General features: G+C 35.5%; 1 long non-coding RNA gene across 1 annotated transcript; it reads right to left on the bottom strand.

Moving 5' to 3' along the window:
• Positions 1 to 13,624: 13,624 nt before the first annotated feature.
• Positions 13,625 to 13,880, bottom strand: LOC131254059 (uncharacterized). Its single transcript, XR_009175467.1, has 3 exons — positions 13,849 to 13,880; positions 13,703 to 13,790; positions 13,625 to 13,657 (listed from the first exon to the last, which is right to left on the bottom strand). It is a non-coding gene; the product is annotated as an uncharacterized LOC131254059 (long non-coding RNA).
• Positions 13,881 to 16,172: the final 2,292 nt, after the last annotated feature.

The following is a 16,172-nucleotide window of genomic DNA, read 5'->3' as shown; positions in this document are numbered from 1 at the left end:
TCTAGGTCTAGGTTTAGGTTTAGGTTATAGGTTATAGGTTATAGGTTATAGGTTATAGCATTAGGGAATTGAGAATAGGTTAAGGTTTAGGTTTAGGAAATCGGGTTCGGGTTCGAGATCGGGTTTAGGTTTGGATTTTCAAGTTTAGGTTTAGGTTAAGGAGTTGAGATTAGGATTAGGTGTAGGTTTAGGTTTAGGGATTTGAGAATACATTTAGGTTTTAGCTTTAGGTTTAGGTTTTAGTTTATAGGCTTAGGTTTAGGTTTTAGGTTTAAGTTCAGGTTAAGGTTAGGTTATAGGTTATAAGTTTAGGTTATAGGCTATAGGTTATAGGTTAAGGTTTAGGTCATAGGTTTTGGTTTAGGTCATAGGTTTAGGTTTAGGTTAAGGTTTAGCTTTAGGTTATAGTTTTAGGTTATAGGTTTAAGTTAAGGTTTAGGTTTAGGTTATAAGTTATAGCTTTAGGGAATTGAGAATAGGTTAAGGTTTAGGTTTAGGAAATCGGGTTCGGGTTTAGGTTTAGGTTTTCAAGTTTAGGTTTAGGTTTAGGTTAGGGAGTTGAGATTAGGATTAGATGTAGGTTTAGGTTTAGGGATTTGAGATTACATTTAGGTTTTAGGTTTAGGTTTTGGTTTTAGGTTTAGGTTCAGGTTATAGGTTTAGGTTATCGGTTATAAGTGTAGGTTATAGGTTTAGGTTTAGGTTTAGGTTAAGGTTAGGTTATAGGTTAAGGTTTAGGAAACTATGTTTAGGTTATAGGTTATAGATTTAGGTTATAGGTTATACATTATAGGTTAAGGTTTAGGTTTAGGTTAAGGTTTAGGTTTAGGTTGTAGGTTTTGGGATTTGAGAATAAGTTTAGGTTATGAGTATAGGTAAAGGTTAATGTTGTAGGTTATAAGTTTATGTTAATGTTGTAGGTTATAGGTTTAGGTTTAGGTTTAGGTTTAGGGATTTGAGAATCCATTTTCGTTTTAGGTTGAGGCTTAGGTTTTACGTTTAGATTAAGGTTACAGGTTTAGGTTTAGGTTATAAGTGTTGGTTATAGGATTAGGTTTAGGTTAGGTTATAAGTTAAGGTTTAGGGAATTGAGTTTAGGTTATATGTTATAAGTTTAGGTTATAGGTTATAGGTTTAGGTTATAAATATAGGTTTAGGTTAATGTTGTAGGTTATAGGTTTAGGTTATAAGTTTATGTTAATGTTGTAGGTTATAGGTTTAGGTTTAGGTTTAGGTTTAGGGATTTGAGAATACATTTAGGTTTTAGGTTTAGGTTTAAGTTTTATGTTTAGGTTAAGGTTATAGGTTTCGGTTATAGGTTTAAGTTTAGGTTATAAGTGTAGGTTATAGGTTTAGATTTAAGTTAGTTATAGGTTAAGGTTTAGGGAGTTGAGAATAGGTTAAGGTTTAGGTTTAGGAAATCGGGTTCGTGTTTAGGTTTAGGTTTTCAAGTTTTCGATCAAGCTGATATTTGTGTTATTCCTTCTTCAGGTCTAGGTCTGTGTGAACTTACCAACAAGTTGGATCTCAAATAACCACCATGGTGGGTCCTAGGAAGGAATCAACGGTCGGGGGCACTATCCCCACCATGATGTTTAGTTTTAGGTATTAGTTTTAGGTGTAAGTTTAGGCTTAGGGTTATAATAGGGTCTGATCCAACAATTTCGAGCTAATACATAAACACGGCCTGTCTAAATGGCCAGGCTACTCCAATGCTATCCATAGAAAATGGACAGCTTCATCATGGTCATAACAGCGGTTCCCACCTTCTAGGGACCCTCACTCAACATCCGGATAGCTCCGACGCACATCCGGGTTTGCTCCATCAATTTCGAGCAATTACATAAATACGGCCTGTCCAAATGGCCAGGCCACTCTAATGTTGTCCATAGGAAATGGACAGCTTCATCATGGTCATAACAGTAGTTCCCACCTTATAGGGACCCCCGCTCAACATCTGGATAGCTTTAACGTACATCCAGGTCTGCTCCATTAATTTTGAGCTAATACATTTATAACTAGTTGATAAGAGTCACTAGACAGACCAAAAATAATAAGAAAGGATCCATCCAAAACACTGGGAATGAACTCCTAAAAATTCACCTACATAGGAATGACAATATGAGTGCCAGAATAGTCAAAATTGACAGCACCATTAATGCTTAAGATATAATTCATCAGAAAGTACCATTGATGCTAAAAATAACTTTAGAAAGCATAAGGCACTATTCAGATAAATGGTCATAAAGGCAAATCTCTCAGCAACATAGCCTAGCGTTCTTCAAACATTAGTAGAAGTACATATTTCCAAGTCTCCAAGCTACTCTTCCTATAAAGATAATTTATTCTCAAGAGCATTTTCTTTAATAACTGAATTTTTCTTAAAATATAACCTGAAGATCAAATATCAAGCTCACACCATAAAAAGAGAAAACACAAATGTAATTACATGATGTCACATACTGTGTTGAATAGTGTTGAAGTTTTTATATAATGGGAAGTTTTGTACACATTCAAGACAAGCACAATGCAACCAAGAGTTTTTATGGCTGAAAAAGAACCCATTTGGATTACTTTATCAGTAAAACTCGTTTGATGATTGTTTCATTATGGATGCAAAGCACATTAAATCAGAGGCATTACATCCTGATCAAAATTCTGAATAGTGTCTTATGCTTTAACAACACTCAAGTTTTGGGCTCAAGCGCATTGGGACCATCTGCATGCCCTTGTCTTGACCCTAACTGTAAATGCCATGGCCCCAAGAATCAGGTCGGTGGATTCATTAGGTGATCCCCAAAGTGCAAACAAAATGGACGATTTAAATCAATTGGCAAACAGCCCCTATTCAACACAGGTGCCTAACCCAATTCTTGGGCTATAGAATGCATACATACATAGATACATTGGTTCCAGAAAATACCACTTGATGAATTCAAAACTAACATAATAGGATATGAAATCCTTGAAACAATTCTTAGAGTTAAACTCTCACAATTTTCCTGTTAAACTCCATTTATGGAAATCAGTCGTAATCAAACATGAAATCATGCCTCCCCTTGATGAATTCAAAACTAAAATAATAGGATATGAAATCACACCTCTTAGTGAATTCAAAATAAATAAATCAATAGTAAATAGATTCATTTACCACCAACTACAACCAACACATCGCTACAAATATTTGCTATATTCCCACCAATTACAAATATTAAAGTTGATTTAGTAAATTAAATTCAATCCCCTATAAATATACCATGGATATGTACTTTTAGATTAAAGTTGATTCATCTACAATACCCACAAGATATAAATATACCATGGATAGGTACTTTTGGATTAAAGTTGATTCATTTACAATACCCACCAGATTAGTATCACATGAGTAGCACCTAATCCTATATGGTATGTAAAACAACAGGCCAGACCCATTATCCCAATCTTATATGGTATGTAAAAAAATAGGCCAGACCCATTATTTAAATCCTATACAGTATGTAAACAACAAGCCAGACCTATACGGATTGTCGGATCCACCGAGATGGGTGGATCCCTATTGCTAAATCCCCAAATCCCTAATTGCTAAATCCCCAAATCCCTAATTGCTAAATCCCCAAATCCACAGATTGCTAAATCCCCAAATCCCTAAATCGGTATTGTGATTGTGAGAGAGAGAGAGAGAGAGATAAAGAGAGAGATACCTCACCGAGCTTCAGAGACAGATTGAGGGCATGTGTAGGTAGGGCATGCAGCAACGGTAGGGTGGAGAGATCAGAGAGAGAGAGATCAGAGAGAGAGAGAGAGAGAGAGAGAGAGGAGGGATTTCTGGTGGTCGGGCATCGGGCGAGCGTGTGGTGGGTAGAGAAAGAGAAGAAAGGGAAAGGGTTAGGTGGGGTCGGGTATATAGGGAAAAGGTTTCATACGGTTGAGCTCATGGGAACTTCCCACGGGGTTGAGCTGTGTGGGCCCCACTATGTGCGTGTCGGCCATCAACACTGTGCATTTGATGGGCCCCCTTTAAATTATGGTATATCCCAAAAATCAGCCGTATACGGAACTTAGGTGGACCATACCATCTAAAATCATGTGAAGAAATGCCTAAATCATATAAAATCATTTAGTGGGGCCCACCTAAAATTTTGATGCATATGAAACTTGGTCTGACTCCTCATCCAAGTGGGACACACATAATGGATGGGCTGGATTTGTGAACCACATCTCAGTGGTCCTAATAAATGATTATGAATATTTTAATGAAGGGTAACCCCTCTCAACTTTTGTATGTGGTGTGGCCCAAAAAATTCATGGATTGACTTGATTTTTAAGCCCCAGGCCCACCATGGAATGGTGCATCTAATTGATTAGGTAGATGTTCGACACCCATCACGGTGGGGCCTACACAGCTCGACCGTATAGAACCTTTTCCTACACACACACACACACACACACACACACACACATATATATAATAAATTATAAAATTATTATATATCCATCATTAAAATCCTCCTAAGGCCCACTATACTGTTTATTTGACATCCAATATGTTGATTAGGTCATATAGGGCCAAATGAAGGGGAAAAACAAAAATCAGTTTGATCTAAAAGTTTTATGGCCCCAAAATGTTTTTTAATGGTTTATGCTCATTCAACACTATTTCCTGGAATGTGGTCCAGTTAAGATTTGGATACATCTCATTTTTGGTCTCATACCGTAAGATGATCTTTAAAAATAGATAGACGACATGGATTAAACACATACATCATGATAGGGCTCACAGAGCACCAACCACCAGCCATTGGATGGTGTCATGGGGAGTAGCCAATCTATTCCCCTTATTCGTGGTGTGGTCCATTTAATCTTTGGATATGATTCATTTTTTGGATAATTCTCTAAAATTATCTCAAAAAATGGACGAACAGTGTGGGTTGATCCCAAATTTTCGGTAAATCCAAAACTCAAGTGTACCATGCCACACGAAACAGTGTGGAATAATGATTTCCACCGTTGATACCTTCCTTGGGCCCACAATAATGTTTATTTAACATCCAACATGTTCATAATATCAAAGAAATATAAATGAAGAGAAAACACAAACATCAGCTTGATCTAAAACTTCTATGGCCTCTAAGAAATTTTAAATAGTAGAGGTTTAATCACACTATTTCCTGCGGTGTGGTCCACTTGAGCTTTGGGTATGATTCATTTTTGTTCTTTAGACGTCAAATTATCTGTTAACATGGATGAATGGAGTGGATAAAATAAATAAATAACAGTGGACCCCATAGAGTTTACTCTGATAAGGGTAACGAGTAACTCACCTAAATGTAGTGGAGAAGGGTTTCCTTAAAACATTCATAATCATATATTAGGCCTGCCTAAATGTGATTCACATATCCAACCCACTCATTATGTGTGTCCCACTTTGATGAGGGGTCAGACCAAGTTTCATCCGCATCCAAAACTCATGTGGGCCCCACCAAGTGCTTTTATATTTTTTTAGGAGTCTTCATATAGTTTTAGATGGTATGGCCCACTTGAGTTTCATATATAGATGATTTTTGAGTTTCATAATATCACCATACTATATACACACAATCCAATCTATTCATCCGATCCTAGACAAAACGAAGATTGAGTTTCCTAAAATCAATTGTATTCAAATGTTCATGACATGAATTTAGATGTTTTATACATGATTTCACACTTTTCACTATGATGTGATCTACATAACTATTATATTTGAATGAAATTTCAGATACATGGTGAAAAAATGATTTATTGTCTGATGGACCGAATGGATCATGGGTCATATTGACACTTTCAAAGCCAGGATGGATAAAAAATAGTCCCGACAAAGTGGGTATTAAACGCCCACTATTAAAAATAACATTTATAGAATTTTTCAATGTTGAATGAGCACAATCATTTAAAACATTTTGGGGGTCATAAAAGTTTTGGATCGAGATGATTTTTGTTTTTCCCCTTCATCTAGGCCTGTATAACCTAATAAATAGATTGACAAGTTAAATCCAAAGCTCCAGTGGACCCCAGCACAAAAAACAGTGGAAAATTTTCGTCAGTAAAAGTATTATATTTTTCACTTAGAAAATTTTGGAATTTGCATGAATTTGCATCAAGGGGTCTCCATGTGGAAAATAAACTCATTAATTCAACAATCCATGAATTCATAAAAAGCGATCTATATAAAATAAATGCTATCACATATCTTTGCCAAAAAAATATAATTGCTAATTTAGATTAAAACAATGTTGCTCTTTTATCTAACAAATGCTCTCTTGGTCTAAAAGTCTGCTTCTAATGTTTTCCTAATAATATCTAAGAACATATAAAGATTCTAACCTAGTAAGTAAATGGAAAATAATTAAAAAATGTTAACATAAATTAAAGTTATAAGGCTACTCATAAAATTAATATACTAAACTCATTAATGTATAGCTACTCATAAAACTAATATACTGAACTCATTGATTTTCTTAACTTGGACAAATAAACATTATTGTGGGCCCAAGGAAGGTATCAACAGTGGAAATCATTATTCCACAATGTTTTGTGTGGCATGGTCCACTTGAGTTTTGGATTTACCGAAAATTTGGCATCAACCCACACCGTTCATCCATTTTTTGAGATCATTTTATAGAATCATCCAAAAAATGAATCATATCCAAAGATTAAATGGACCACACCACAAATAAGGGGAACGGATTGGCTACTCTCCCTACACCATCCAATGGCTGGTGGTTGGTGCTATATGGGCCCCACCATGATGTATGTGTTTAATCTATGCCGTCCCCATGAGGTCAAGCTGTGTGGGCCCCATCATGACCTGTGTCAAACATCAACACCGTGCATTTGATGGGTCCCCTTTAAATTATGGGATATCCTAAAAATCAGCCGTATACGGAACTTTGGTGGGCCATACCATCTAAAATCATGTGAAGACATGCTTAAAACATATAAAAGCACTTGGTGGGCCCCACCTGAAATTTGGATGCATCTGAAACTTGGTATGACCCCTCATCCAAGTGGCACACACATAATAGATGGGCTAGATTTGTGAACCACATCTCGGTGGGCCCAAAAAATAATTATAAATGTTTTAATAGAGGGTAACCCCTCTCAACTTTTGTATGTGGTGTGGCCCACACAAGTCACAGATTGACTTGATTTTTAATCCTTGGGCCCACCATGGAATGGTGCATCTGACTGATGGGGTAGATGCTTGACAAGCATCATGGCGGGGCCCACACAACTCTCCTCGCTGTGGAGATTTCAAATAAACATTATGATGGGCATTAGGATAATTTCAACGATGGGAATCACTCTCCCCACTGTTTTCTGTGGTGGTCTCCACTACAGATTTTTATCTCCCTCATTCTTTGGCTCATGACTTAAAATGATATCTCAAAATGGATGGACGGTGATCTCCACTCTGCTTATGGCTTCTATATGACTCCTTTTTTGGATCAACCCTTAAAATGATCCATTAAAATGAATGGACGGAGTGGATCAGTAACATACATCACGGTGGGCCCCACAAATCTAAGCACTTTCCGTCCGTCACCGGCCCTAAAAACCAAATCCCTTTTAATCCTCCCGTGCGCGCACCTCCAAATAAAAATCCCCTTTTCTCTCTCGTGCCCACGTCCATCTTCCAAAACCCAAACCCTCTCTCTCTCTCGCACTCAGCCTCTCCCTTTCCCTCACCATCTCTTGTCTCCTGCACTCCCTTACCCTCTCTCTATCTCTTGGCCCCATTCCCCTCTCTCTATTTCCCAATCTCTCTCTCTCTCTCTCTCTCTCTCTCTCTCTCTCTCTCTCTCTCTCTCTCTCTCTCTCGCTAGGGTTTTCAAAACCCCCTTTCACCCAAACCCACCATTGATCCGTGAGAGAGACTTGGAGAGCACTCGAAAGAAGGAGAAGAAGAAGAAGAAGAAAAAGGAGAAGAAGGAGAGGAAATCTAGACATCAATTACTCTCTCTCTTTCTCTCCATTTCTGAAATTTATGGAGTGGGAATATTGAAAGGAGTGCCCACCGTGTTGTGTGAGGGTCATCTAAGCTGTCCATTAGATCTACACCCCATGTTAGCATACATCTCAAAATCTAGGCTAATGCATGACTCAAAATCTAGGCTAATGCACCCTAGTTACCTATTTGAGAAACAGGTAACTGTTGGACACATAAAGGCTAGCTGACGATCTCTAAATGCGGTGGAGGTGAGCATACCATGTCACTTGGGTTATAGTAAAAAATCATGTTCTTTGAAACCTAAAAAGGAATTGGGTATAAGCAAATCAGCATGGGTCAGTGTAGATGTCTCTGTTTTGATTTTTTTCCCCCCAAAATCTAGTTGTTATATTGGAAGTTGTGTTCAGGTGCATGCTAGAGTGGAAGCTCTTGCAGTGGGGAAGCTATCACTAAACTTGACGGGTTTTAGCAGTGAGGCCATTTCTATTTTTTGAAATTAGATCAGCCTTGCAATTTAGAGCCTTCTTCCGTTCACACAATCTATACTTCTCATGGTGGAATATCTCAACACCGAAGCACTTGGGCCTAAAAAAGATTACAAATCAAGTAGGTAAATAGAATTCATCCTAATGACTTTGGAAGTAATAACTCTTTCCCATGTTTGAGATTTATTTTAAAATGTTGATTGTGTTGTTGAGTATATATGGCTGATTTCTATGATGTGTCCAAATAAAATTTTCATTTAATTTTTTAGGAGAGGTGAAGGCCTCTTGAGAGAGTTAAAATTTGAGTCCTACTCATCAATGTAATTTGTGTGTAGATCACTGGATTTGTTAATTTGAACTATTGTGCACCTGAAAACCTGTGCACTTGAAGCAGTTGTCAACTGCTATTTACCAACCTATTTTAGCAATACCTACCTTTGCCGAATGAATTCTCAGTTCCCAACATCTGCACTTGCAAAGTGTTGGTGGTCATCATAGTATTTCACCACTGTCATTTGTGAATGGGGGCGGCTCTACAAATATCACAAAGGCCTGATAGCTGTTTGGTTTTCCTTCTCCATTTTTGCATTGATTGTGTGATATCATTCATATTCCCTTATTTTTGAACTTGCATTGAGATGCTCTTGAACTTTGTTCCGGTTTCTTAGTCTTTGTTTTGAAAATCATGATATTACAATGTCGATTGAGAACTTGCATTGAGAATTTGTGGATTGCTTTGGGTAAGTGCTCATTTTGTCATATTTATCCCCTTTGATATTTGTCCTAGTATTGGGAATATGATTTGATTCAATCATGTATAGCTGACATGGGTCATCAGCAAACCACATGCACTAGGTAAAGCATGATTAACACCCTTTTCATGCATGAGGAATAATAAGATCCTTGACCCAAGGAATATGCAAACATACTAAGGTTTTCAATTTGTACCAGTGGGACCCATGGTTCAATTATTTGGACAATTGATCTGCTCAGCCCCACCATGAAGGCCCGAATTGTAAGATCTTAGCCACCAGTTTTTGCATTCTCTGAGCTGAATGTGGACCATTGATGTATTTCTCTTCTTGGCCATCCATTTTTAGGCTAGAAATTGAAAGTTTAAGATTATTTTGTCAAGGAATTTTGGGACATTTTCTTTCCAGTGGGGCCCAACACAGATGGTCTGGATCAATAATCCATGTGACTCACTTGTACATGCTAAAAACATGATTTTATTGTAAATTCTATAATTTGAGACTGAGAACTCAAGGATAATGTGCATTTCCTCAAAACCATAAGGTCTTTTAAGTAGAGTGCTCAGAAAGAATATAATGTGATCTGATGAATTCCTTTTTCTCAAAGTGTTAACAAGGTTTTAAATATTGTTATTGCACATAGATGAATTCCTTTTTGTTTCTTTGAATTTGGCTCTCCAATGAATTCCTTTCTCTAAAAGTGTTTACATAGATGACCTGACCTTTTGTTGTGTAGATGTATAGAAAGAAATGAAAGAGCTAAATCAACAGTGAGATCGTGCTCAATCTCATCTCAAGGGGTTGTCTCTTTTCTCAACATTTTCAGGTAATTTAGTGCCTTTTTCTAAAACTATATCACTCATTTTTCAGTTTTTGTTTAGTTGTATTACATCCTTTGCCCAACCTGATTTTGGTTACAGGTTGTGAATGTGATGTTAAAAATTCTGCCATACACAAAGACATCTTTCTTTGTATCATTTCCCAAAAAGTCGACAAACTAGGTGTTGAAAAAAAGAAAAAGAAAATATCATGATATCTTTAGCAGGTAATTTTAATTATAGTGAAAAAGATATCTCTAGCAAGTGTTTGGTTGCACCAAATATCATGATATCTCTAGCAGGTAATTTTATTATATTAAAAAAGATATCTACTGTTGTCTCCATTGAAGGTGCAACAAAAATCAGTTTTTCTGGTTTTGTTGCCACTACAGGTAAAGTTCTTATTTTTATTTCTTTTTAAACTCTTAGATCTCTACTAACGTTGCTTACTCTCGCAAGCAAGCTTCCAACCATCACAAGAAATTAGAGGTATCTTTATTTCATGCCTTTGGGTATATGATTGAGCGGGGTTTCCTGGAAGGTGGGAACCGCTGTTATGACCATGATGAAGCTGTCCATTTCCTATGGATAGCATTAGAGTGGCCTGACCATTAGGATAGGCCGTGTTTATGTATTAGCTCGAACTTGTTGGAGTAAACCCGGATGTGCGTCGAAGCTATCCAGATGTTGAGTGGGGGTCCATGGAAGGTGGGAACTGTTGTTATGACCATTATGAAGCTGTCAATTTCCTATGGACAGCATTGGAGTGGCCTGACTATTTGGATAGGCTGTGTTTATGTATTAACTAGAATTTATAGGAGCAGGCCCATGTAAATGTATTCTCAAATCCCTAAACCTAAAACAAAACCTAAACCTATAACCTACAACATTAACATAAACTTATAACGTACAACGTTAACCTAAACCTATACTTATAACCTAAACCTATTCTCAAATCCTAAAACCTATAACCTAAACCTATAACATAAACATAAACCTAAACTCCCAAATGTACACCCGATCTCGAACCCGAACTCGATTTCCTAAACCTAAACCTTAACGTATTCTCAAATCCCTAAACCTAAACCTACACCTAATCCTAATCTCAACTCCATAACGTAAACCTAAACCTAAACTTGAAAATCCAAACCTAAACCTGATCCAGATTCCGAATCCGATTTCCTAAACTTAAACTTATAACCTTAACCTAGTCCTATTCTCAAATCCCAAAACCTATAACCTAAACCTAAGCCTTAACTTTAACCTTAACCTAAACCTAAACCTATAACCTAAACCTTAACCTTAACCTATAACCTTAACCAATAACCTAAACCTAAAACTTAAACTCAATTCCCTAAACCTTAACCTATAACCTAACCTAAACCTATACGTATAACCTAAACCAAAACCTATAAACATAAAACCTAATCATAAACCTATACTTATAACCTAAACCTATTCTGAAATCCCAAAACCTATAACATAAACCTAAACCTTAACCTAAACCTAAACATATAACTTAAACCTATAACCTAAACCTAAACCTACACTTATAACCTATAACCTAAACCTATAACATAAACTTAAACCTAAACTCCCAAATGTACACCCGATCTTGAACCCAAACCCAATTTCCTAAACCTACAACTTAACATATTCTCAAATCCCTAAACCTAAACCTACACCTAATCTTAATCTCAACTCTGTAACCTAAACCTAAACCTAAACTTGAAAACCCAAACCAAGACCCGATCCAGAACCCGAACCCGATTTCCTAAACCTAAACTTATAACCTTAACCTAAACCTATTCTCAAATCTCAAAATTTATAACCTATAACCTAAACCTTAACCTATAACCTAAACTCAATTCCCTAAACCTTAACCTATAGTGATAACCTAAATCAAAACTTATAAACATAAAACCTAATCCTAAACATATACTTATAACCTAAACCTATTCTTATAACCCAAACCTATACTTATAACCTAAACCAATTCTCAAATCTCAAAACCGATAACCTAAACCTAAACCTATAATCTATAACCTATAACCTAAACCTAAAACTTAAACCTAAACCTACACTTATAACCTATAACATAAACCTATAACATAAACCTAAACCTAAACTCCTAAATGTAAACCCGATCTCGAACCTGAACCCGATTTAACTTATAACATAAACCTATACTTATAACCTAAACCTATTCTCAAATCTCAAAACCTATAACCTAAACCTATAACCTTAACCTATAACCTAAACTCAATTTCCTAAACCTTAACCTATAACCTAAACCTATAACTTATAACCTAAACTCAATTCCCTAAACCTTAACCTATAACCTAACCTAAACCTAAACCTAAACCTGTAACGTTAACCTAAACGTAAAACCTAAACCTAAACCTAAAACATAAATGTATTCCCAAATCCCTAAACCTAAACCTAAACCTAAACCTATAACCTACAACATTAACATAAACTTATAACCTACAACATTAACTTAAACCTATACATATAACCTAAACCTATTCTCAAATCCCAAAACCTATAACCTAAACCTAAACATAAACCTATAACCTATAACCTAAACCTTAACCTACAACCTAAACCTTAACCTATAACGTATAACCTATAACCTAAGCCTATAACCTCTAACCTAAACTCAATTCACTAAACCTTAACCTATAACCTAACCTAAACCTAAACCTATAACCGACACTTATAAACTAAACCTAAACCTATAACCTAAACCTATAACCTAAACCTAAACCTATAACTTAAACCTAAAACCTAAACCTATAACCTTAACCCAAACATAAAACTTAAACCTAAACCTAAAACATAAATGTATTCTCAAATCCCTAAACCTAAACCTAAACTTAAACCTATAACCTACAACATTAACATAAACTTATAACCTACAACATTAACCTAAACCTATACATATAACCTAAACCTATTCTCAAATCCCAAAACCAATAACCTTAACCTAAACATAAACCTATAACCTAAACCTAAACCTTAACCTATAACCTAAACCTTAACCTATAACGTATAACCTATAACCTAAACCTTAACCTATAACCTAACCTAAACCTAAACCTATAACCTACACTTATAAACTAAACCTAAACCTATAACCTGAACCTAAACCTAAAACCTAAATGTATTCTCGAATCCCTAAACCTAAACCTACACCTAATCCTAATCTCAACTCTCTGACCTAAACCTAAACCTAAACTTGAAAACCCAAACCTAAACCCGATCCCGAACCCGAACCCGATTTTCTAAACCTAAACCTTAACCTATTAACAATTCCCTAAAGCTATAACCTATAACCTATAACCTAAAACCTAAACCTAACCTAAACCTATAACCTAAACCTAAAACCTTAACCTAAACCTAAACCTAAAACCTAAATATATTCTCAAATCCTTAAACCTAAACCTACACCTAATCCTAATCTCAACTCCTTAACCTAAACCTAAACTTGAAAACCCAAACTTAAACCCAATCCCAAACCCGAACCTGATTTCCTAAACCTAAACATTAACCTATTCTCAATTCCCTAAAGCTATAACCTATAACCTAAACCTAAACCTAAACTTAAACCTATAACCTAAAGTTAAAACCTAAACTTAAACCTAAACCTAAAACCTAAATTTAAACCTAAAACCTAAATGTATTCTCAAATCCCTATACCTAAACCTACACCTAATCATAATCTCAACTCCTTAACCTAAACCTAAACTTGAAAACCCAAACCTAAACCTGAACTCGAACCCAATTTCCTAAACCTAAACCTTAACCTATTCTCAATTCCCTAAACCTTAACTTATAACCTAACGTAAACCTAAACCTATAACCTAAACCTATAACCTTAACCTAAACGTAAAACCTAAACCTAAACCTATAACTTAAATGTATTCTCAAATCCCTAAACCTAAACATAAACCTATAACCTAATCCAATAACGTACAACATTAACATAAACTTATAACCTAAACCTATAACCTGCAACATTAACATAAACCTATACATATAACCTAAACTTGTTCTCAAATACCAAAACCTATAACCTAAACCTAAACCTAAACCTAAACCTAAACCTTAACCTATAACCTAAATCTTAACCTATAACCTAAACTCAATTCCCTAAACCTTAACCTATAACCTAACCTAAACCTAAACCTATAACCTACACTTATAACCTAAACCTAAACCTAAACCTAAACCTGTAACCTTAACCTAAACGTAAAACCTAAACCTAAACCTAAAACATAAATGCAATCTTAAATCCCTAAACCTAAACCTATAACCGAAACCTATAACCTAAACTTGTAACCTACAACATTAACATAAACTTATAACCTACAACATTAACCTAAACCTATACTTATAACTTAAACCTATTCTCAAATCCTAAACCTATAACCTAAACCTAAACCTATAACCTAAACTTAAACCTTAACCTATAACCTAAACCTTAACCTATAACGTATAACTTATAACCTAAACCTATAACCTATAACCTAAACTCAATTCCTTAAACCTTAGCCTATAACCAAACCTAAACCTAAACCTATAACCTACACTTAAAGCATAAACATAAAACTAAAACCGAAATATATTCTCAAATCCCTTAACCTAAACCTACACCTAATCCTAATCTCAACTCCCTAACCTAAACCTAAACTTAAACTTGAAAACCCAATCCTAAACCTGATCCCAAACCCGAACCCGATTTCCTAAACCTAAACCTTAACCTATTCTCAATTTCCTAAAGCTATAACCTAAAACCTATAACCTAAACCTTAACCTTAACCTAAACCTTAACCTATAACCTATAACCTATAACCTAAACTTATAACCTATAACCTAACCTTAACCTAAACCTAAAACCTAAACCTAAACCTATAACCTAAAACCTACACCTAAACCTAAGACCTAAATGTATTCTCAAATCCCTAAACTTTAACATACACCTAATTCTAATCTCAACTCCCTAACCTAAACCTAAACTTAAATTTGAAAAACCAAACCTAAACCCGATCCCGAACCCGAACCCGAACCCGATTGATGTAATAATGTATAGCCCAATCATATGGCAACAAACAAGAAAATCTTACTTTGTTGGCAAGCATACTCGAACTCAAGCATCACAATGCATCTATTTCCATCTCCACTATCTCTTATAGCATTGATTATTTGAGATTTGGATTTATCTCATTTTTAGAGTCATGTCCTAACACAATATGATAATATTAATAGACAAGGTGGATTTGTCACCAACATCATTCCAAGACCCATATAACTTTTCCTTATAGGAAGTTGGGTAGGGCACATGCAGCTTGAATCCATCAAAGGAGATAAGGATCACCTCTCATATGTGCTCTCTTTTTATTTATCTTTTTCCATAAGATTTTTTATTTTGTGGTGTTTGCTCAAATATACGTACAACATTTTATCATGTTAATATAATTATAAGTAGCCTAATCTCACCTTTCTAAAAACAACTAATAATAATTTCTACCTGATGAGAAATCACCAAGTACCATTAAGCTCAACCCCAAAGATAAATCAGCATTTTCTTTCTTTCTTTTTCTTTTAACACACACTCACACACCAGAGTCGCTTATGGCCACAATGGGTACTTGAACTCGTGACCTTGTATTGAAACTATGTTGAATCTACCATGAAGGCATGAGTAAGGACCTAGGTGTGTGTGCACAGTCAGCAATGCGTTCACCACACTGAATTTTGTGAGAACCACGAGGAAATAGGCTATGAATAATTTTTTGTATTTTATTTATGATGTTAAACTTATATGTATTTATGCGTGGATGAATGTGATGTGGATAAGATTGTTTGTGTTTGGATAGATGTAGTTTATGTTTGGATGAATGTAGTTTATGTTTGGATGGATTTACGTAGTTTGGGTTTAGATGGATGTGAATGTGAATATGATGAAATATATTATATAACAGGTGTATATCAGGAAGAATATGATGAAATATATTGTAACAGGTGTATATCAGGAATTTTGTGATGAGACATTTACCTACAAAAATTTTCGTAGGTAAAAGTTTTGTGAATATTTTTACCTACGAAGATTTTCATGGGTAAA

Source organism: Magnolia sinica, chromosome 8, assembly GCF_029962835.1.
Source record: "Magnolia sinica isolate HGM2019 chromosome 8, MsV1, whole genome shotgun sequence".
NCBI classification, from domain to species: domain Eukaryota; kingdom Viridiplantae; phylum Streptophyta; class Magnoliopsida; order Magnoliales; family Magnoliaceae; genus Magnolia; species Magnolia sinica.
The sequence above is the reverse complement of the archived record's forward strand: the minus strand, read 5'-3'. Positions and strand labels throughout refer to the sequence as shown.